The sequence below is a fragment of the Podarcis raffonei genome, chromosome 6 (assembly GCF_027172205.1).
Source record: "Podarcis raffonei isolate rPodRaf1 chromosome 6, rPodRaf1.pri, whole genome shotgun sequence".
NCBI classification, from domain to species: domain Eukaryota; kingdom Metazoa; phylum Chordata; class Lepidosauria; order Squamata; family Lacertidae; genus Podarcis; species Podarcis raffonei.
The window spans coordinates 47708895-47733703 of NC_070607.1; the positions used below are offsets into that span (position 1 = coordinate 47708895).

Genomic DNA, 24809 nt, shown 5'->3' on the forward strand with positions numbered 1-24809 from the left:
ACAAATTTCACTGGCCATCCCTTTGGTCTTTTTATGTGCTGTAAAAGTAAATATTCTTATCAGTTATTGTTTTCTTCCCTCCTTCTAACCAATCCTAGATTATTTGCCTTCTTTCTAAGATATCAAATTGACATCGCAGGTGGAAGCAAGACTAGATAAATCAGGCTGGAGTTTGTGTTCTGGTCCAGTCTTGTTTTGAAATTAAACATGCTACAGTATAAGCAAAGAGGAGGTTAAGCCGCACTTTCCTAGCTGAGTTCTCTAATGAACAAAACAACAAAGTCTTCCTTTTCTCTCTCCCCCACCCCATGACTCTTTTCCCACTACGTTGCATATACCCCATCAAATATTCTTTGCTAAGAACAAAACTCTTTGCTGTTAGAAGATGTTATAAATCTATTTGGCTCCATCAAAGGCAAGCCTGGTGTCCTCCAAGGCCCACCTTGACTTTATTAAGTTTGAACTGCTCCAGGGCATATTGCTGAAACCTTTCATGTGCCCCCAGTATGAATAGCTCCCTGGTATATTTTTAATTAAAATGACGTGGCTACAGAATATACCATCTTGTTTGAAAAGGCTTGTCTTGGAGAGGCAAAACCAATACATTCATCTACTGATACAGACATTGATTTCTTCAGAGGGAGAAAATGGACATCAAACGCATCAGGTATTGGAAAAGAAAAGAACTTGTGGCAATTTTGCATAGCAGCGTTGGCTAGAAACAGGGGAGTAAAAACACTCAGAAAAGCATTTGAGAAACAAACCATTTGGATTAAGTCATCAGTCACCGGCTTTAAGAGACTTGGGCTATGTACACATTAGCAGCTTAAAACACAGCGAGGTCAAACCCCACCCCGGCCGCCTTCCCAGACTGCATTTCAGGTCACATTTGCACATTTCTGTACACCAGAGATGAGGCAGAAATGTCTTCACTTGGTGCACATTATTTGGTTTTCCCACACCTGCAGCTCCCCAACTCCTATTTATGAAGTTGTCATCTGCGAAGTGAATGTGGCTTTCTAATCAGGTGGAAGGTAATTTGAGGGGAAAACATATCAAACAGCAGTATTTCTCAATAAGCTACAGGTTTGTTGGTAATATTGCGTATACACAGCTCCAAACACCAGCAGTGGGAGTGCACTGGTGCCAGAGTGTAAGTGGCCTTGGAACCTGCCATCTTGGAAGAAGGTAGTGCCTTTGTGATCCTTTAAATGGAAACTTCCTAGAATTCTTAAATTGACCATTGTTCCTACTCCTGCCCACTAATTGTCTGCTTCAAGCCCAACTTCCTGGTACGCAGAAATCCATGCTAATATGCAGCAACAAAGACTAACACAGACCACTAAACCCAAAATCAGTGCCACCCTAATTCTGTTACCAGAATCAAAGCAGGAAGGGAAATCCAGACTCCATGCTATAGTGTAGGTGCTCAAGCTGATCAACATTGATTAAGGGCTAAACTAGGCATGACATTAATTGCATGAATGCAATTTAAATACTTTTCTAAAAAATAAAAAAGGTATAGCAGCTGTAGGCGAGTCCTAACATCAAGAGCTCAGAGAGTGCAGAGAAGAGCTTAACCCTTTCCTCCCCTGCCATAGTCTGGAAAAATTGCCACCCCTGCTGCTGTTTGCAAGTCTGAACGGGATGATCACAGTGGAGAGGAAGAGTTGATGTCTCCCTCCTCTTTTCCTGTAGTCCTGATGCTGCTTGAACTCGTTCTTTGCTGCTATTAGGCATTTTTAAAAGCTTTCATGTTAATTGTACTCACATTTAGTTTAGCTGGAAGTATAACACATTCCAACCATTCATACAATCAGAGAGTGGTGTATTTATCAGCCTTCTGATGCACTCTGTCAGACATATTCTGACAATCCGGCATGAGCCTGTGTTGATTCTATCAAGTTCATTATCCTGGAGTTTTGTCACAATGGCCAATGCACATCAGAAGATTTCTAAACCTTAGTGAGGTCAAACATTTTAAATGGTCTTTCTCAAAAAAAAAAAGTCATGGGACTCATTAGTTTTTAAACTAAACCATGTTGCTGCCTCCAAAACTGAAGCAACTTCAGAAACATCCTGCTATGAGGCACAAAGACCTGTTGTCAGGAAGAAGAAGAAAGTGGGAAGCGCTGCTGTGTACACACAGGCACCTTAAAAGACACTCTTTGTAGGCATCTGAAGGAGTTTGGATCCCAGCCATTGTGTGGAATTACTTGTATCAGAGGACTAAAAGCCTGTTATCACAGAGAGGCTGAAAAGCAGAGCTGAGCAAAAATGGCCCCCCAATTTTGCAACCACATTTGTAGGCAGCCTAATGGGAGAGTAAGCAATTTAGGGGGATTGAAATTGGGAGGCGGGGGACTCAATGTTATCCTCACAGCTCCCCTCCCTGAGCTCTTCACAGCAACTACCAGTTGATACCTTAATTCCTACATTACTCTGCCAGGGGATTCTTGTTGGGGAGGCAGTGGCCCAGAGCTCGAGGGGGTGGGCAGCCCGAGGGCAGGGATGAGTTTTGCCGACACCAGATTTCACCTCGACAGGGAACTTTGGACTCCGTGCTACTGAAAAGTCCATGACTGAACTCCACTCTGTTTGGGATATGGAGTGGCTAGTGGCTTGAGACAACTTCTGCTTTCTCATACTGAATATGCTAAAAATTGAGTCATTTGGATTTATTTTACTGATCACATTCCTTACTTTGCACACATCCCTGGCATGGCACACCTTAGTTGCTGTTGTCTAATGCACTTTTATTTCTTTTATGAGAGCTAGGTCAGCAGCTAAAACAATGCAGAACTTACAGAGACTCCCCCTGGCAGTGGCATAGTGTGTGTGTGTGTGTGTGTGTGTGTGTGTGTGTGTGTGGCCATGGCCCCAGGTGCAGAATTATGAGGGGATGCAACCCAGTGCCCCCATGACAGGATGATGATGATTCCTTGCTGTTCTGCACTCTGGCTGTGACAACCTGCCTCTTGCTTTGGTCCATCTTCCTTCCATTGCTGAACCCCATCCCTGCCTCTCTTGGGAGCCTGTGAACTGATCCACTCAGTTGTAATGGTGGTGCAGTCCTTTTGGCTTCTATTCAGGCACTACCTAACACAGAGATGGCAGAGGGCATGCATACCTGGAAATCATCACTATCTTTATATTGCTACGTTTACTAATCTTATTGGACTTAAATATTTCTATGCCACTCATCCAGCATTCAATTCACTGTACAAGGTTTAAAAGTACCACTGTGAAATAAAACCATAAAACAAAACAGCAACGGCTCTTCGCCAACCCAGGCACCAGGACCAACTGCTCTAGGCACCAGTTGTTTCTGGCCACCTAAATTTTTGCTCCCTTATTATAGGAGATCTGGCTTTAGAGACACCCATGATTTACCTCCTTGGTTAATTGACCGAAGCAGTGGTTCACATGTTAAGATGAATGCCTTGCAACTCTGGCCATGCCTGGAGTGCAGTTAATCATGCCTCCACTTGGGTTGAAGCAGCAGCAATGGAAATAGAACGTGTGGCTCTTGCTTAAACAGAATGGTGTGTGGCAGCTATAAGTTGATGCTGTTCCTCAGTACTCCCCAATGTGCCAACCCTGAATCAGAAACTGTCTGTAGAGCAGATGAAGACTGAGCTGGTGCATGGCACAATGCAGATTGCACGTTACCTGCACATTAGAGCATACCAGATCCTCAAATCTGTAAGGGACAGACATGGAAAATCACCTGCTGCATCCTGCAGAGAACATTAGTGTATATACAGTGGTACCTCGGGTTAAGAACTTAATTCGTTCCGGAAGTCCATTCTTAACTTGAAACTGTTCTTAACCTGAAGCACCACTTTAGCTAATGGGGCCTCCTGCTGCTGCTGCGCCGCTGCTGCACGATTTCTGTTCTCATCCTGAAGCAAAGTTCTTAACCCAAGGTAATATTTCTGGGTTAGCGGAGTCTGTAACCTGAAGCATATGTAACCCGAGGTACCATTGTGTAGCTCACCAAGCTTCTGTTGACATTGTTCAGAAACTTATATCCACATAAGAAAGCAGTGGTGGAAGCCATCAGGATGGCTCCCCTTGTGGTGAGCCACTGAACTGCATGTGAATAGCTACTCAGTGGAGTACCCTCAGGCCCTGAACTGACTCTGCCCACCCAGGTTGGCCATTGGATCTTCCTGAACAGGCAGGCGCAGTCCTTGCTGTGCCAGTTGAGTCTTGCTTGAACCTATTTCTGAGCTCTGGTGTGTTCATATATTGTCCTTTGGTTCTGACCTCTGGCTTGCATCTCAATCCTGTCTTCTGTGTCCTCCAGTTCTGACTTGCTCTTCAGTCTTGACACCTGGCTTAGCTCCGTGATCCTGCTTACTGATTTGTCCTTTGCTCCTGACTTCTGGCTCATCCCATAGTTCCTGGCCCCCAGCTCACCTCACACAGCTGCCCACAACCCGACGCTGACACATGGAGATCAGTGGCTGAATGGAATCCATGGAAGCAGGGACAATAATTAGAGCTGCTTTTTAATTTACTTATTTTTTTAAAGGAGGAATCAGAGAGAACTAGGGGCAGCGAACAAGCTGCTGAGGCCTTGGGCAACACATGGGAGCATTTTCTTTATGAGACATATTAATGCTAAAGGCAACGATAATGAATGTGCTGCACTGGAATTGATTACATGGAGCAGTAAGTGCTGTGCGCTTAGCTCATCTCAGCGCTGGATTACAGCCTAAAGAGGCCACATCTATTTAGCTTGCTGCTTAATAGTTTATGCAAATGGATGATGGTGTATGTGTGGAGACAGAGCGGGGAGTTGTGGGGAGGCGGGTGGAGAGAATTTCAGCCTCACCATATCCAGATTGCAGTTGCTTACGTTCTATTCTCTTTCAATGAATTTGGTGCAGGTATCAGGTTACAGGAATGTAGAATGTAGGAGGGCAGGAATAGCAAGGAGGTGATGTGGCAGATACAGGATGTCTGCCACTGCAGAACAGGAACCAAATTGTGTGTGGGGAATAGAGCCCCATTCTCTTAATGGCAGGAGTCTTGTTGGAGGCATGGGGTGGCTTGATCAATGCCATGGTGTGTAGCTGATGACTGGCTAGTAGCTCCTCACACAGGTACATTCCATTAATATCATTAGCAAGTGGCTGGAGGTATTACTGGGTGAGTCATCAACTGTGCATCACCTACCACCATGCTTCCAGCACCCTCGTCCAGTGTCTTTGGTCACAAAATATACTACCTGGTCTTATCGGCCATTGCTGTCAGAAACAGAATATGGTTACTTGTAACAGTGTTGTTCTATGCACCTATGCATTTCTATGTGTACCCAGCTGGCTATAAATTCTTTGCTCAAACTGTTCTGAGCATGAGACACATTCAGAGAACACACAGATTCAGAGGGGCCTATTGCAATACAGTATATCAAGTTAGATAGATGATGATGATAGATTAGATAGGTGATAGATAGATCTGAATATCTATCTATCTATCAAACATGGCTTTTAAGGCTCATTTTGCAACTCCATCTGAATTAAGGTGCCACTATTTGACCCTACCATAGTTAAGAAGTTGGTTGACAAATATCTCTTATTTTGATTATTCCTGAGACCATCACAGGTGTCTCTTGCTTCAGAGCACTTCACTTCCATAAGTATACAGACCACAGCAGCCCCTCATCTCCTCTGTTGTACCTTAACTGTCAACTACCCAATGGCCTCTGTCCATCCCTGTCATGCCTGGCTATTGTAGGCTGCAAGAACTCTCAGCAGGCTCTGTATGATTTCTGTGTTCTGTGCAGTGCCTAGCACAACACTGATACGAGATGTTAATGAGGAGAAGTATAGTGAAAGCACTAGCAGACTTCAAGTGTCCTCTATGTTTTACATTTTGATTAGTCTATCAGAAGGTCTCAGTGTTGTGAAGATACTGTACCATTGTGGATTGCCAAATATATGCATACACACCCAGATGGCTGCTCTTGTGATTTTATTGCAATCATGTGAGGCCCAAATCACAAGCTCTGCAATGAAATGGTGAAGCTGTGTGCTAGTATTGTTAGGCAGCTGCTGCCCTCACACTGTCTTGCATTACCTCCTCATGCTCTGCTCCTCTTCTCCTTCTGTCCAACCAACTCATGATCTAACTGCAAGAATAGGTTATTACTATATTTTTACAAACAGGCCTTGGGAGCCACAGAATAGAATTACCAGTGACTGATTGAAAATATATATATATTGTATCTCACATAGGTATTCTCTATCACCATCATGTTTGCTGTGAATATGAAGCTATTCATGCTCTGTTGGCCACCCTTAGGAAAATACAACATTTCCTAGTGCTAGAGACCTTGTCCAGTTTTGGCTAAAGTCAACGGAACTTTCCACTGAGAGTGCAGTGATGACATCATCAAACCTTCGGAGACAGCATTTGTCAAATGCACTCCCTGAAGCATAAGCAAAAACATGCATGCTACAGCAGCCTTCCTACAACCTGGTGTCCACCAGATGTTCTGGAATACAAGCCCCATCACCCCCAGACAGCATGGCCAGTGGTCAGAGATGATAGCAGTTGTAGTCCTAAATATCTGTAGGGCGTCAGGTTGAGGGAAACTGGGTTAGAATGTTGGGTGTACACTCAGAAAACAACAAGATTTGTGGTGGTGTAATATTGGAAGCATAATCTATGTACTTTAGAATTCCAGAGAGAGTAAAGTGTGAACATTCTCTCAAGAGTTTTGCCATATGGACATTGTCTAAGGCAGACATACGTTATAATTCTTATGCAATATTTTCACAAACTTCCCAGAAAAATATATTTGTGTCTTTCAGAGGTGGCTCTATCACAGATTTGATTGTAAGAAGCTCAGGTTCAATTCCTTGCTCATGCAAGAAGCTCACGGAATGACCTTGGGTAAATCATTCCTTAGACTAACCTTCATTTTATTTAAAATAAAATGACCAGGGCAGTTCATCAGAATAAAAAGGTGCAGCCTTGCCTTGTATGCAGGCTTTGTCCGGAGGAAATACGCTCCTGTAACAGAGAAGAGGAATCTCACGTTACTTTCTTGGGGGGTTGCTTCTGCATCTTGTGTATAGTATTTTGCATCTGACTGTAAATGCTGTATAGTGAAGAGGTGTGGGGACGGGTCCATCCACTAGATTTAGCTAATGTTTAGAAATTCAGGCTCCCAATCTTTTATCCTTGCCCGAAGGAGAATCTTGGAAGCAAACTAACAGCAGCTCCTGCACAGAGGGGGAGGGGGAAGGGGGAAGAAAAAGGCTGTGTTTAGTTAAGGACAAATTGTTCTCCTGGCATTTTTTTTCTCTCCCATTGAATTTCAATCAGGCTCATCGGAGGGAGAGAGGTACTTTGGGTCAGTATGCAACAATAAAGATGAATGCCTGCAAAGATGGATTTGTGCAGCACGCCCTTTGCTTTCCTGAGTGCCAACAGGGAAGCAGCCAGGAGCACAGACGCCTCATTAAGGGAGTTTTGCACAAGGCCAGGAGGGGAGGTCGCATTGCAGTTGAAGATGACATCACCGAGTTGGCAGCAACCAGGGTAGCGCTCCATTGCCGGCATTCGCAGTGAAGGAGATGGGCAGCTTTATTCCCCACGGTGTATCGGAGCTAATGGAGCGAGAGCATAGCTGAAACCTATTCCTCTGATAAGAATGAACGGCGCAATCCCCATCAATAAAGAGAAGACAGCATTCTTGGAATGGAGTCAAGAGAAATCGTCATCCTCAACCCAGAGAAGCGGGGGGGGGGGCGGTGTGGAGAAGATCAGTGCATTCTCAAGGTTGAAATTAAGTAAGGAGAAAATAAATACGCTTGCCTTGTCCCTGAATAAAGGGCTCCCACCAGAAGTGCTTCGCATTCACCCTTCAGCACCCAGGCTTGCATTCGGATCCTGCCAGAATGTGGATTATTCTAAAACAAATCCAAAGCATGGATAGGAGACCTATGTTCTACTGTGAGATTTGTCAGACAAGAAATGGGCTGAAAGCAAGTTTCACACTGAAGCCACAGCCTTTTTGCTTGGCTGGTGTGTGCAGGACCAGCTCTACCATTAGGTAAAGTGAGGCAACTGCCTCAGGTATCCAATGCTGTAGGGGGAGCAGTGACAGCAGCCTCCTAGCTATTGCCTACTGGCTTTTCCATAACCTTGAAGAACAAAGCTGTGTGTTACATGGCCAGTCCTGACTCTCCTATATTACTGCACCCTCAGGTGCAATGGAAGTTACTGTGCTGTTGCCAGTATTGAACTAAGATTCATCTGCTAGTCAGATCAGTTTTTTAAAAAGAATGAAATGGGGACAAGGGAGTGTGTCTGTGTCTCTGTGAGTATGTTTGTTCACCACTTAAGGTGAACATTGCAACACTGCAATCTGGATCTGTCTCTGAAAAGTATGGTGCTCTGGAATCACCACCTTACAAGCAAAATGCCTCCCTTTGGCCTTTTAAAGCTAGATGGGATATAGCAGTGAAGCAAATATGCAGCTTAGTGGAAGTGTACTGATTTGCATGTAAGAAATTCCAGGATTGACCCCTGGTGTCTCCAGTTAGGACTGGAAATGATTGTCATCTGAAACCCTGGAGAACTGATGTCAGGAACATGCAGACATAGAGACATAAGAAGAGCCTGCTGGATCAGGCCAGTGGCCAACCTATTCCAGCACCCTGTTCTCACAGTGGCCAACCAGATGCCTGTGGGTAACCTGCAAGGAAGATTTGAGCACAAAATACTGGTGGTTTCCAGCCACCAGTATTCAGAAGCATTACTGCCTCCAGCTGTGGGGGCAAAGCATAGCCATAATGGCTTGTAGCCTTTGATAGCCCTCTCCTCCATTAATTTGTCTAATTCTTTAGGGCAGCAATGGGGAACAAGCATCATATTCGCTGGTAGGTGAGTGCCCATCCAAACAAGCACCTACTGTTCTTGAAATCTCTCTACTGTAGATTATCTGAGCAGATTTAATTTGTATTCATAGACATGTTAGATGGCTGTCCTCAGTCCTACCCTCCTGCTTCCTAGATGTTGCATAAAGGAATTTCCAAAACAACCCCTTGCCTGCTATGGTCGTGGGGGTGAGTCCATACAGCATGCATTCAATAGCCACATGCCACATGTGTGTCACGATTGGCAATGTAGTGTTGGACAAGTGTGTGTGATCACATCTTCATATCCATGGAGAAACTGCTCCCCACCCCCAATACCTCAAAACGTCATTGCTAAATCAGGAATTATTTGGCCTGTATGAAAGCACCCTTAGTTCTCCACCCCCTTTGTTTGTACAGGGCAGCACTGAGTAATTCTTTCGAAACAGGCAGTAGTTATGGTGGCAAAGCCTGGCCTTAAAATACATCTGTCTATCCTGAGCAGGGAATCAGCTTCATTATTTTGGTAAGGTGTCACTGCACATCCCTGCAGTGTTACATAAAGTAAAACAATATCAGCCAGGAAGTGCTATGTTTTCATTTGTGGTTTGTAGTGATGAGGAGGTGCAGAGATGCAGGGAAACTGGTCCACATGCCAGGAAAGGCAGAAGTGACTGTCATCACAAGCAACAGTGGTGGGATTGTTTGACAGGATAGAGAAGAACTTGCAATTCCTGGAGGCGTAGAAAGACAAGGGCTATGAAACAGGCTGGAGCAGGTCCTCTGGGAGAGTCATTTTAACTGGATGGAAAAGAAGCAGTTTTACAAAGGCACTGGAACAGTAGCATGAGAGTGACCTGATGGGTTTCGGTGGAGTCCTATCATGGTAACAACAACAAAATCCCAGACTTGTGTCACTTTCAGAACATCACTGGGGCTAGATAAGCAATCCTACAGCAGCTTCAGTTGATTACCCTGAAGGTTAAGTAGCATTTCAGGAGAACGGATTATTTCCAGTCTATGATACATGCTCCACCAAACTACTCTGCAGCTTGTCCCAATGACAGAAAACTATTTTTTCTATATAAATATAATTGAATGGGTTAATGAATTGTACTGATGAAAGATTTGAAATGGGGATGCTACTTGGATTTCAGCTAGAGCTTCAATTCCTGAAACTGTACTTCTGCCCCTAGAACTGTATTCTAGCTCAAGGACAGAACACATGCTTAAAATGCAGAAGATTCCAGGTTCAACTCCTGGCTCCTCCAGTTGAAAGGTTCAGGTAGCAGGTCATGTGCAAAGTCTTCTTTTGAGACCCTGGCAAGCTGATGCCAGTCTGAGTAGACAAAATGGGGAGAGGTGGACTAATAGTTTGACTTGGTGTAAGGCAACTCTGCTAGTGGGAGAGGTCATTCTGAGGTCATTCTCTCCTTGTTTTTGGGAGTGGGGAGAACTATACGTAGGACAATTCAGGCAAAATGTTAAGAAAAAAATCAAACTCATAAATAAATGTAAAAACAAACACAATTTCAGGTTATAAAATTAGCCTGTTTTGAATGCAAAACAATAATGACTCTGAATATATATACACATCAAAAAAAATTATTTGCCATCAGAAATATAATTCAGAAACTTGAGGTAGAAGATTAGCATGTACACAGTTGTTTCAAGCACAATACAGATAAAGTAAGGTGTGCTCAGTGGATGAGACTTTATCAGGACTAACTTTCTCTACGACTGAGGTTAAGATGTATTTTAAAAACATGCAAACCACAGTCTTTTCCGTAGGGATAATCTGTGGCAAATGTTTCTAGTGTAACAAAGTTAAAAACAAATACACAGATTTTTAAAACAATTCTGGAGGTAAACCATAGTTTGCATATAATGCAGCCACCTTGGGTTGTTAGGAGGAAGAGTGGAACAAAAATGTGATGAATTAATATGGGGAAGGGGTGTAGCTCAGAGATAGGGCAGATGCATGCGGAAGGTCCCAGGTTCATTCTCCAGTATTTTCAGGTAGGACTGGGAGATAAGCCATTGCATTCTGCTTGGGCGCCCTGCAGGCCTGCATTGCTTTTTCAAGCAGCACAGAGCCTGCAAGGAGTCCACCCACTGCCTCCCCCTCAGCTGAGGGGGAGCCTGCGGCGAGAGGCCAGCCCCATGCTGCTTTTTTTGTGTCCTTCTCAACTCCCCTCTGGTGGCTGGGGGGGGGGGTGCAGCAGCTTGACGCCCTATGAGCACAGCCCTGAGGCGGTGCTGCTTTGGGGAGCAGTGCAGCATGCTCTGAGGTGCCTGGACTGGGGCATCACCTTGGGCTCTGGCATGCCGCCCCCAAGGTAAGTGCCGCCCAGTGTGCCCCGCCCCCTAGCTACGCAGCTGCGTATATAATTTAATAAATATTGGAGTGTTTGCTACTTCCTCCCACATCCTGTCTTCAGACTGTGACTGGGTGCAGACTACATCAGGCAAGCTTTTCCTTCCCACCGCCCCACACTTGCTAACAGTTATATGGCACAGATGTTGAAGTGATCTTCTTGTCTCTTTGTTGTGCATTTACCCTGTCTATGTGAGGGTTACTGAATTAACCAACCATTTATTGCAACACTTTCCCCTTGGATACGTCCCTGGTCTGCTTTCCCATCAAGATCAGCCTCAACATTATTGTTTGGTCGTGGGGTGTGGGTGGAATTGGATGCCCCCTGCTGATTAGCACCTTTCTGTACAATATAAAACCAGGGCTTTTTGCCCAGCCCAAACTCACGGGAACTCAGTTCCAGTACCTCTCAGGTGGGCACCATTGCCATTATAAGAGAATAAGGGAGGCATTCATGGTGAGTTCCGGCACCTCTTTTTCTAGAAAAATAGCACTGCATAAAACCATTCTACTAACACCACCACCATGATTTTCCTTGTTCCAAGGCTAGTACTTAAATAGTATGCAAGGCAGCTTTGTCTAGTGTTACACGGATGTTGCCCTGGCTCTGTGATTGTTGCCCTGGCTCTGTGATCGTAAACAGGGCAGAAGAACAGATATATATGGCCTGTCCAGAGAATGGTCTGAAGGCAAGTGTGTAGCTCAGTAAGCGATAACCATGACCAGTGTCTGTTTGGGACAATATCCGGTGACCATATGCAAGGCACTCAGAGAGAGAACATAACTCTTATATTACTCTGTATTTATATTATCTATCTGCACACACCTATGTACAGCCACTTTATAAAATGAACCTATGAGTGCAAAATGTTATTATCTCCTTCCGTGTTTCATTCATATATGCAAGACAGGGAACACACCAAGCATTTGGTTTCTCTAGCTTTTTTCAAAGAAAGAAGTCCTGGAATTTGCAGGATGACAGGAAAATCCATAACAGTCTGCCGATTCAGTTACCCACCTACACAATATGAAGGTCTTTTAATCTTTCTCTGTTCCCAAAGCTGAACTCAGAACAACCCAGAGATGGAGATCTCAGACTGACTGGCAGCAGCAGCCGGTCAAACCCACTGGTGCTGGCAGCTGATCCGGAGACACATTGTTTGGCCGAGTTCATTTGCATTGAGCTGAGTTTCCGTCCATTGTTTCAGGAGGGGGATACAATGAGGTGTGTGACAGCAGAAAATCAGCTGAGTTACATTTTAGCTGCATTCAGTATTCTTAGTTGATGTTTAGCTTAAAGATCATGTGAGGTTTTCCTCCTGATGTGCTAGCTAATGAAATGAGTTCTTGGAACACCAGACTAGATACTTTCTTCTTCTATTACTCATTAATATCTTACAAATGAAAGAATTCTGATCTGAGGAACGGATTTATTTTATCCTAACCATGGCTTTTAAAAAGTTGAGTACTGTTACACCCCACCCCAGTCTCCACAGCACTGTAAGATTCCACGGGTTTAAGTGCTTACCCCGGGTTTGTGTTTCCTTTGCAAATGAGGCACAGTGGAGACTGTGGTGTCTTTATGATTTTTGGTTTATTTAAACACACACACATATAACCGTAGCCTACAAAAGAGGGGCTTATAGCATTACCCTCCAAGAGGAATCTGTTTCTCCCATTCCTACAGCCTTGGATTCCAACTGTTAGCCCACAGTGTGCTCTGACCCTGCCCTCTTGCTACATTTAGCAGACTGACACCTTTTTCCCACAGCCAACTAAAATCCTAACAACTACAGTGGTACCTCAAGTTACAAACGTCTCAGGTTACAAATGCCGCTAACCTGAAAGAGTTACCTCGAGTTGAGAACTTTGCCCCAGGATGAGAATGGAAATTGTGTGCTGACAGCACGGCGGCAGCAAGAGGCCCCATTAGTGAAAGCACGCCTCTAGTTAAGAACAGTTTCAGGTTAAGAATGGACCTCCGGAACAAATTAAGTTTGTATCTAGAGGTACCACTGTACTCTCCTTCTAACTCAACATCAAGGGCTTTGCCTTTCTAGCTGATTCTGAGTTTGCCCTCTGGCACAAAGCCACTCCCTTTGTTCCAGCTAATGACCCGTCTTTAGGGGGCCATCACAAGGTTGGTAACTGACTTGCATTTTAACATGCTAAATCCAGTCTCTGGCACCCAGGAATTAGGTGCACCTCTCTGCAGCGTTCTATGAGGGCAACACTGAGGCTAAGGATGAGGAAGGTGTCAGCCAATGCCACCCCTTGGGCTGGTTATAAATAAGAGGGCAGACAAGTGGGAAAAGGCTTAGAGCAGAGTGATGTTGATGGGGCAATTGACTCTAATGGACCAGCCTCCACTGCATGTAACTGTTCCATCTTTTACATCTCCTCTTTGAATGATAGCAGACTATGCTTTGCATGTCAAGTTGCTTGCAAAGACTGAATGGACACATCCAACCCGCTCTCAACAATGACACATGCTCTCTGGCTCCGTTGGTACTATTGGCAGGTCAGATCGGCCTAGGAATGAGATCAGATAAAGTTCACCTTTCTTATGCACATTATTCCCATTGACTACATTCGTTGTTCCACAGTTCAAAATAGATGAGTTGCTATGGGTACCAAAAATGTAACACAATTAGAAAGACATTCCTGCGACAAATTTAAAAAAGAACATTTCCTTGCCAAAAACTGCTTCCTACTTACCTTTCAAAAAGCACACTATGAGACTGTCAGGTGTTCCAACCTCAGCATTTACATAAATGCTAGATAAAGGTGGGAGATTTCTGTGCTTTGTCAGGGATTCTCAGTTTCACTTTATTTGGCCCTTGTAAAAAAAAATCCCCAATTTGCAAAGATTCAGAGAATCCGAAAGGAGAGCTGTGTTTTGGCTCATGTATTGGTTTGGATACTGTAGGTTTGCATTAAATGTTAACTAAAAAAATTCCTCTCCATTCCTCATGTCAATGTGTTTTTCAGCCAAGCAATACCTCATGCAGTGTCTTGGCATTTCAAAGCTAGCATCAAAGCCTGTTGGGGTAATATTGTGGGGTATGGAAGTGGCAATGCAGCTGCCTGATCAGAATATCAAACTAAGCACTTCCAAAAACATTCACAGCATCAGAATGCTTCATACTTTGCACATCGTGTGAAACTGCAACAAGACATGCCATGTTTGAACTGACCCCAGTGAGGTAGACTTTGAGAATATTCTAATATTAAGCCCTCACCCTAATAAAAATGTGGACCTTTCATCACACTAGTCTTTGAATCCTTGTTCTTTGGACCTTCTGAGCTCTCAGTTTCCTGGAAACATTTATGTAACCCCATCATTGACCCCATTTTGTCAGCTGATTAACTTATTACTGCAAAATTAGTTCTGCGTCTCCTTATCTATCACCTTGAACTGCTATGTTGCCCTTGAGAAGATGGAGTGGCAGATAAGTGATATCTCCATCCCAGGATCTAGCCATCACCCTGGCAACTAGCCAGGAACCCAATGGCTGCACGGGTTTGAAATCAATCACAGGTAGACCCAACTTTTCATCTAGAAATGCAACAGTTTATATTCCACCTTCCACCTCCACACTGCTTCATGTAGAGCCAATAGAACCAGCTTTGACTGAAGGCTGTGGCCCTCTTGGCATTTAAAATAATGTATGGAACTTTAAAAAGGGCTGCATATGAAAGAGTAAGCCCCAGCAGAGATGGAGGAAATATAGAGCAAAGGTGTTCAGATGTAAGAGGGCTTCCACACTCTTTTCAGTTATATAGAAGGGAACACTTCAGCAGGTACAGTCTGCACCGTATCTGCACTTTACAAAGTCTTGTTGCAGTGGTCAAAATCTTGTCTTCATTTCCCCCCCACCTCACCCACCCTGCATAGTGTCATTGGAAACAGGCCTCTTCACCCCTCTGTATGGCTCTTCTCCTCCTCCTCTTCTTACTCCTCCATCACAGAAGTAGCCCAAGATGATGACAGGATAGGGGACATTGCTCTTTCTAGTTCTATAATGTGTTATTAATCTGCATCATCATGTTTCTCTATATGGGCTGTTTGTGCTCTGTGAGACATGTTGTTGTTGTTGTCTAGTCGTTTAGTCGTGTCCGACTCTTCGTGACCCCATGGACCAGAGCACGCCAGGCACTCCTGTCCTCCACTGCCTCCCGCAATTTGGTCAAACTCATGCTAGTAGCTTCAAGAACACTATCCAACCATCTCGTCCTCTGTCGTCCCCTTCTCCTTGTGCCCTCCATCTTTCCCAACATCAGGGTCTTTTCCAGGGAGTCTTCCCTTCTCATGAGGTGTCCAAAGTATTGGAGCCTCAGCTTCACGATCTATCCTTCCAGGGAGCACTCAGGGCTGATTTCCTTAAGAATGGATAGGTTTGATCTTCTTGCAGTCCATGGGAAACTCAAGAGTCTCCTCCAGCACCATAATTCAAAAGCAGACATAGCTGCTCTCAAATTCTGTTTAATTTTTTTTTTAATTACCCGTGATTCAGTCTCTGCAAGGCCCAGGCTTGTACACAAGGAATAAAGACTTTTGGTAGAGCAGGGGTCAGCAAACTTGTTCAGCAGGGGGCTGGTCCACTGTCCCTCAGACCTTGTGGGGGGCCGGACTATATTTGGGGGGGGGTTGAACAAATTCCTATGCCCCACAAATAACCCAGAGATGCATTTTAAATAAATGGACACATTCTACTCATGTAAAAACATGCTGATTCCTGGACTGTCTGCCGGCCAGATTTAGAAGGCGATTGGGCCGGATCTGGCCCCCGGGCCTTAGTTTGCCTACCCATGTGGTAGAGCAACCCATGTGTCTGCCATCTTTGTGGGTCAGGGCATAAGACAGCATGAGATAAACTGGAAATGTGGAAATGGAAGGGCAAAAGGTGTGGGACTGCTGGGACTCTTGAGACCATCTGGTGTCCAACAGACTGCCAAAGTTATCTGGGCTTATTGGCTCTGCTGTCATTATTATGTAGAACATTTGGCTCCCTGACTATGACATGTAATGATCTAGATTGTGGGGAAAGGATGTATGGGATGGTCTAACATGTGGCAAGTGTGGACCTCTTGGTTGGTTCTAGCTCTTGGTCATGCTTCCAAGAAGATGGACAGAAGGTTGCATTTGTGGCATGATGGATTGAGACCAATAGGCTTTCTTTGATTGGCTAACTATATAGCACAAGAGAGGAGGAAAGTATAGCTTTCAAAGGAGTTGCTGACAATTAATCACTAAAGAAGTACAATATAGCAGGTATTAGTAGCTTTGCTGCTGATAGATGATAGATAGATGATAGATATTGCTGGACTCCGCACTGGGGTGACACAGTGGAGAAGTTGAGGGTTAAACAAATTATTTTTTGACATTAAAATAATAATAAAAGACCTCACAAAATGTTGCAGGCACAGCAGAGGGCTGTATGGCTCATCATTAATTTCATCACTGGAATACCCAGTAGGTCTCACTGCTAATCGCAATAGCAATTAATGTATTATCTGGGGGAATCCTTCTACTTTCCCAGGTACAAAATACCGTGCTTTCAGTGTCCAGAAATGTTATATCTCCACAACTGAAGATTTAAGAGAAGATGTGCTGACTGTGTTCAATTATTATAAATGTGCAGAAAGGCCAAATTTCAGCCATAGCCATTGGCCCAGTCAGTTACATGTCTCTTTCCTTGTTCATCTCTGTAATTGCTCTGGGTTCAATACAGTAGCAACAAAAAGCACAAATTCCATCTCAGTAAAAGCTCCTCTCTGTCCCCTTCAGAACACACACTTCAGGAAGTTAGAAGAATGCCTTCATTTGATTGGTCACAACCAGCTTTTCACAGTGCATTAGAAGTACTGATTTCAGCTGTCTTCACTATTTCTCAGGATAATATCTTTCTTAATTCCACTTACAAAGAAGATGAAGCTAATTGAAATTCCTTATGGCGGGGGATGGGGTGGGAGTTGATATTGACAGTAATGTGTAATAGCTATTCCTTAAAAACACACTCAGACAACTGTTCCTATTTGAATATGTAGGCTGAGGGGAATTTCCCCAACCAAATTCTCACAATTACTATTAATATATAAATACAAAGTTCAGTGCACTTTTGCACCATTCCTAGGCCTACTACATGGAAATATTTTCTACAGCAATGAAGACTGATGCAAAGAATTTACTCAGCTTCTCTGTAATCTCCACATCCTCCTTCAGTAACCCTTTTGCATTGTTGTCATCTAACAATATGACCACTTCCCCGACTGGTTTCCTGATCCTTGCGTATCTAAAGAAATGCTTCTTGTTTGTTTTAATGTTTCTAGTGATAAGCATTGCCAAGGTTTGTGCTTCTTTTTATATTCCATATTTGGGCGAGATGGACACTTCTTCAAGAAACTCACCTTCCCTTTTATGGCACGTTAACCATAATGGCATCGTCTTGGATATGTCTCTGTTTTTCTTAATCTCTGCTGGACGTTCTATCTGAACTTTGATGGTTGTGGTTTTAAATAACCACCAAACATCTTGAAAAGCTTTGGCTCTTTTGATTCTTCCTCCCAAGTTCCTTTTCACTAAATTCTTGTTTAAGCTGTTCTCTTGCTGTTTCCGAGCAGTTTGACAATACTTGCATCCCACGCTAGATCCTGGTCACCTCTCGGGATTAAATCTGGGTTTGTCTCCTCTCTGGTCAACTCCTTGACTACCTGTTCCAAGGGATAGTCATTTATCAGATCTATAAGCTCTGTCTATTACAACCTGAAAGATCATGTATTCAATGTGAGAGTACACCAACAGGAGTGGAGAAGGTTTAGACTCTAGCACTCCAAAGCTTTGGGCTGATCTGTGCTGTGGTTCTCTTAAAGCCAGTTCACACTTTGCTTTTCAATCTAGGGTGCAAAAAAGTAGCAAGTTTTAAGGATATCTGTGCATTGTATCATTGTAAATGGTAGTATTTGCATTTCATACAGTAAACACAGAAGCAATGGCTTGCCCCTTTCCTGATCGGCACTAATACATTTCATGACGAGAAACCCAACCATTTACATACCTGGGTACTATTCACAATTCTGGTATATTGTCCCATTTAAACCTAAGTACTTTGTGTATACCTACTTAAAAATAAAAGTGTAATTCAAACTGAGTGCATGGATAGTCTCTGCTATTCTGCAACAATGGCTTTCTGTGTTGTTACAGACAAATATGGAACAACTGTGAGGGCAGCATATATAAGCCATTTTTGTCCTTTTCTTTTTCCTGGTGTGATGTTCATTCCCAAATAACTTTTGTCTATTACACAATGTTTCTTTTCCTTTCTTACAATGGCAATAAACCACTAATTCTGTCCAATTCTGCTAAAATGTTGTAAAAGGCATTATAGGTATTCTGTTCTTTCTACTGAGGCACCTGAGAAAGAGGCAAGACACGTTAATGAGAAGTAATGTGGCGGAGTCTAGATGGCCCACCTCTTAACCTGAACCCCCTGTGCCATTTAGGAACCAGGCCAACATGACTCACTTAGCCATTGTTAAGGCAGAACAAGTATTTTTTTCTGTTGGCAGCAGAAACATAGAGGGCACAGCTGCAATTTACTGTAAATCCGCGAGTCTTGTTTGAAGTACTGTAGGCGGAAAACTAACCATATCCCACTGAAACAATTGGACTCTGCTTCCTGTGCCTGCATGTGCTCTCCGTGAAATCTCCCTGAAGCCTGCCTTGCCTTGCCCTTTGTAGTTCAAGGACTGTTAACACTGTGCTGATTTCAGAACTTGTATCCTGTATTCCCAATGATGTATGGCAATTGGGTTACGTTCTGTAATATAAGTAACCATGATCAATGGTGTCATCATGAATGCCTCTCAAGTGCTTATTTTGAGGTTACCTTTCTTGTCCCATGATAGCTCAGGCCAGAGGTGGATCCTCTCAGTCACATGTGTAATTATCACATGACAGTGACTGTAGGAATCTAATAGCAACCCATGTTTCTTCTAGGTATTGTTGCTCTTTATTCCCAGATGCTGAGAGTTGCTTATTTCATTATTTGTCCATGGTAGATTACAGGTCTTCCAGATTGAAGTCAAGCTCTTCCCTCCTCCTCCTAGGTTGCAATGCCTTCCTCATCTGTATCTTGCCTCAGGGGAGGGAGCCACTTCTTACCACTTAGCCCTTGTAGGATACACATTGCATTCTTAGGAGAGTTATCACCTCTACTAATGCAGAATCCAATATTGGTCAGAGCACACCTAGAATTGCCAGAAGTCTTTTTGCAACATTAACAGTATTCAAAACTGGCGACACTTTCCAGATTATATATAAATGAAAATATTGGATATTCCAGAAAACCAGCAAGCAAGATTTACATAATGCTCAACATGTTCCACCTCCACACAAGCTCCTACGCAGTTATTGAACCATTGCTCATCTTATTTTTAAGAGTTTTCCAGTGGCACAATAAGTTTGCCAGCTAAGGCAGAAACAGCCAGCCCAGACAGTTTGGGAACTTTGCCTCGCTCATTCCCAGAAAAGGGGGGGGGTGCTAGGTTTCCCATTCACACTTTGTTTTCCTGTGCTCAATTATTATTATAATTATTATTTTGCAATAATTTATTTTTTATTGCTTTGGGGCATGTGAGAGCTGCTCACATTTACTCTAGGCCCTGTGGGCTGTAGAGCACCAGCCAAGAAAATATGTGCCAGATGTATGGGAGCATTTGCTTGACCAATCAGGGCTTGCCTTCTTCGACAGTCTCTTTGGAAAATCAGACTGTTATGTCACCTACTGATCTGTTTAGCTTTGGCTCCAGCTTCTGTTTCACAAACTCATACTTTGCTCAGAAGGACCCACTGGGAATTGCTGATTATACCAACAGATTTTTTTGCTGCGTGCCTACTTCTGCTGTTTCAGTGGAAGCCAAGTCATGGATTAATTTTGAAGACTCAGCAATGTTCAGAAGCTGCCCCTCTGACATGGCAGATCAAGTCCCCCTTTCCCAGTTGCCAGCAAGTCTATGTAACACATTTAACAATCAGAAGAGTATCTACACAAAAAGCTGCACCAGTTCAGTCACTTAAACAATTCTCTTAACAGCTGTCTGCATTTGATATATTGGGCCTGGCAAAATTCCGTTCTGTTTGCACGTGCTATAGATGAAAGGAAAGCATTGTCTAAAGATTTCTAATGACTCCAGCTATGCCAAAGCATTGGACTTGGTCTTTCTGTTCTGCAAAATCACAGCCACAGATCCGAAGCTTAATAAGGGTTTACGTGGAATGAAGACCACAGGAAAGTTAGTGTGAGATATGAAAAACTTACAAAATTATTTTTTGTTACCCACTTTTCATTAATGTTGGGCCCATTAAACCACAAGAAGAAACACAGAAATTCATCTCCACATTCTCTCTCCTCCACACTTCAATGTTTAGCTCAGAGAAACTAGGTGGCTAGGCTTACCATGTTGTAACCTGGAGATTTCCTCCATAAAATGAAGTTTTTCTCTTAATCTGAAGGTGAAGCAGCAATAACAGCCCCTCCCCCCATTTTCCCTCCCCTTTCTCTCCTAACTCCTGTGTGGCATATCTGAATTCCTGCCTACTACAGCAGGTGGAGGAGATGACACATGAAATAAGTGGGGGGGGGGACGGGGAGAGATGCCACTATTGCAACAGAGGATAAAATGAGGAGTCCTTGGAATTCAATCTGGGATCTATGATGACGCCTTGTAGCAGGCAAATTGGAACATAGATTTCCTGTTATATGGTGGTGACAGTCAAGCAAAGCAATTTATTTGCATTTGTTTCAAATGGTGTGTGTTCTTTCCAACTCATCCATATTTTCTAGAATTTTGGTTAATAAAGGTTATTGGTTTACTTTTAATTGCAAAATAGGTGAGTATCATTATGTGATGTTGGGATTTTTGAGCAGAAATGGTGGGAGCTGAAAACTGAACAGTTACACAGTAGTGCTTACTGCTTGCCATGCATATGATTTGGAGAGGCGATTTTTCATACTGCTTTCCCCTTGAGATCCTTTGTAGAGTATATGTATCGAGTGAATCCTGCCTAGTGTGGTTTTGTAGGAATTAAGTGTAAGCAGTTACTCTCCTCCACCCATCGCAAGAATGGGCAAGAGAGCACCCTCATCGTAAGCTGTCCCTTGAGCACAGGAAAGAACCACAAAGGTCTACCCTGAGTTTCTTATAACAGAAGGAAAACTAAGCTGAAGAAAGGCTGTATAGCCCATGGCTGAATAAGAACCGGTAGCTGGAGGTTAAAGTTGAACCAATTAAAATTATAAATCAAGTATCTCTTAAGCATTTTGTATGAGATTATCCATAGGAGACACAAATAGGAGTGAGAGAATTTAGGAGCTACTTAGATTAGAAGCAACATTACTGTATTGTTAAAATTAAACAGAAAAAGGGTCCAGGGGGGCAGGAGTTAACATATCAGAGAACACCGAATGCCAGATAGAAAGGCCATGGAGATGCCATTTAGATTTTAAGATAGCAGATCAATAGAAGTGTGGATAGCACCAGGGAGACATGCTTGAATCCCCATTGTATCTTCATTGAAGAAGGGTTGACATTAGGCTACACAGCCACTGCTTTCCATGCTCGGGCATTAGGTGTGCATTTGCCTTATGTATTGACATAATTGAAGGGAAATCTTCTTTATAAGGCAGCATCTGTATATGTGGGTCAAGTAGGTTACACGCATATTATCCTGGACTATGAAGATTGTAGTTAAAATTTCTACAGCCGTTTTAATTTCATTATGCTCCTTTGTATGTCTGCACTGCTTTGAAGCCCTATATAATTAAATCCCTTTCTTCTGGTTCTTTCTCCCCGTTTTCTCTGTTAAAAGAACTAGGCAATTCCATTTTTGTTTTAATTTGTACAAAGGAAAGCTTACAGCTGCTGCAGCAGGAAATGCCTAGATTGTAGCTGAGATGGTGCCTAGTCTTGTTACTGGAGGATTTGTAAAGGGAATACAAGGATTTGACCCCTTCCCTCAGGCATATTACAAATTAAGCCTGGGGTCCTCTGAGGACTGGGTCCAATTAGTCATGGGCTTGAATCAGAGCCAAATCTTCCTGCTATCATATTTCCCATTCCCAAACCTAGTCTTGCTAGGAGGATGGGTGGTCAATACTGGGAGGCATCACAGCAGCAGAGGTCTCAGGTTTAAACTCTGAACATTCCCAGTGCCACTAGGAAACTTGTCCTGCCTTGGTCTGGTCCTGGCTTGACCCTTGAGCTGGAGGTGAGAGGGAAGCTAGGCCCCAGGACAAGAGCTGGCCAAACTCCAGAAGGTTACAGTATTTATTTGTAGTTAACAAAATGTATAAACCACTTAATCAAAAAAGAAAACTCTCTAAGCAATAGCAGGGAGATATCAGGGCACTCAAAAGCAGACCATGCTGCAAATGTTTATCTCAGCTTTCAAGGTTCCCTTACTCCAAAGGAGGCCCCTTATTCCAGAGGAGCCTAGCATCTCTGGGCATGGAAGCATGCAAACTCTCAACGGGTGTCTGCCTGTGCTTGCAGTATCTGATGCCAGCATTCCCTGGGGCTGAGAGTTGGTTCACCCTCCCTCTCTGATTCCATAGGCAAAGCAGGAACCTCATTCATGGGTCGCGTCAGGTCCTCTGCTGCAGGTAGGCCTGGCATCACTTCTCCAGAGATGCTGCAGGTGTCCAGCGTAGCGCTGGGGTCAGGAGGCTCCATAAAGACGTCATGCATCATGTCAGTGAGGTCTTCATCTAAAGGGGTCATGCTGGCTTAGCCCTGGCTTGGACATGACAGAATCATGGAAAATCAGATCTGGTTCAATCTATTTCTCATGCTTCCAGGCAACAATGGGAGCCTCCAGGTCTGAAGTTTGAGGTCATTGCCTTGATACCTCCCTGTTGCCATGCATCCTCTCTCCTCACCAGGGTTTGTCCACGAAAGGAAACAACAGAAAGAGGTGGTGGTAGAGAGGCCTTGCTTGGAAATTTCCTGCCAAGCTGTATTCTTACTCAACAATAGCCTTTTTTTCTGGGAGAAGAATAAGGTGCAAATGGCTACGAAATACCATTTTTAAAAAGTGTATTTACTTACATAATATTTTTATGGGCAAGCTCTCATAAGGTAGCTTTCAAAAAAGGAAATACATAATACATAATCAGTAGCTAAGAGAGAAAATCTTTCTGAGGAAGAAATATAGATAAGACTCCCAATTGTCTTCCTTTACTGGACTCTGATTCTTTGAACCTCCATTTTAAGACGCTGCTACCATCTTAAGCAGGGACGCGGGTGGCGCTGTGGGTAAAAGCCTCAGCGCCTAGGGCTTGCCAATCGAAAGGTCGGCGGTTCAAATCCCCGCGGCGGGGTGCGCTCCCGTTGCTCTGTCCCAGCGCCTGCCAACCTAGCAGTTCGAAAGCACCCCCTGGTGCAAGTAGATAAATAGGGACCGCTTACTGGCGGGAAGGTAAACGGCGTTTCCGAGTGCTGCGCTGGCTCGCCAGATGCAGCTTTGTCACGCTGGCCACGTGACCCGGAAGTGTCTTCGGACAGCGCTGGCCCCCGGCCTCTTAAGTGAGATGGGCGCACAACCCTAGAGTCTGTCAAGACTGGCCCGTACGGGCAGGGGTACCTTTACCTTTACCTTTACCATCTTAAGCAGTGTATTATAATGCATGTCTTCTGCCACTGTGTTGACTGTGGGGTAAACTGGATATACTGTAGTTAATAGAAAAACTACATAAAATTGCTCTGATTTTCCCAGAGGAAGAGTAGGATATAAAGAAATAATTTTTTCACACAACAAATTATACTGGACATATAAATCTAAATGAATTTGCATGTTGTATTCAGCTCACACTGCTGGGAGGTTTGGAGTTTCTGCATAAAGTAGAAGAATATCTGTGTCCGTGTACTTTTATCAGATATCCAAAGTGATATTTCCACTGAACAGTTATGAAATCACTTTGTCACTTTGCACTGCCAATATGTCATTTGGAAGTTCATGTCAGGTAGAATATACTTATGCAATCTGATTTACCAAAACTTGCTTATTGGCCTTGTAGTTCAAATTTTAAGCTTTTCAAAGTCAACCTTTAGTATTCAGCTCCAAGCTTATCGCTGCCCAAGCCATCTCTGACTTCAGAGCAGGTAAACTAATGGTAGCCAGAAAGTAGACAGCTTTGCCAGCTTGGGTGCACTCTTACATAGCAGAATACAGTGGTACCTCGGGTTAAGAACTTAATTCTTTCTGGAGGTCCGTTCTTAACCTGAAACTGTTCTTAACCTGAGGTACCACTTTAGCTAATGGGTCCTCCCACTGTCACTGCTCTGCTGCCACGTGATTTCTGTTCTCATCCTGAAGCAAAGTTCTTAACCCGAGGTACTATTTCTGGGTTAGCGGAGTCTGTAAACTGAAGCATCTGTAACCTGAGGTACCACTGTATTGGCTACTTGTTGCTAGATAACACTTACAATGTGTGAGCTAAGTACATGCTAATAAATCCATAAGTGGAATAATAATAATAATAATAATAATAATA

At 43.6% G+C, this 24809-nt stretch overlaps 1 protein-coding gene and 1 long non-coding RNA gene across 3 annotated transcripts in view; one reads left to right on the top strand and one right to left on the bottom strand.

Moving 5' to 3' along the window:
- The window catches only part of PIK3R3 (phosphoinositide-3-kinase regulatory subunit 3), a 243370-nt gene that overhangs the window by 152490 nt on the left and 66071 nt on the right, over window positions 1–24809 (top strand). The window lies entirely within an intron of this gene.
- LOC128415841 (uncharacterized) lies at window positions 516–6142 on the bottom strand. Its single transcript, XR_008331083.1, has 2 exons — window positions 6091–6142; window positions 516–3099 (listed from the first exon to the last, which is right to left on the bottom strand). It is a non-coding gene; the product is annotated as an uncharacterized LOC128415841 (long non-coding RNA).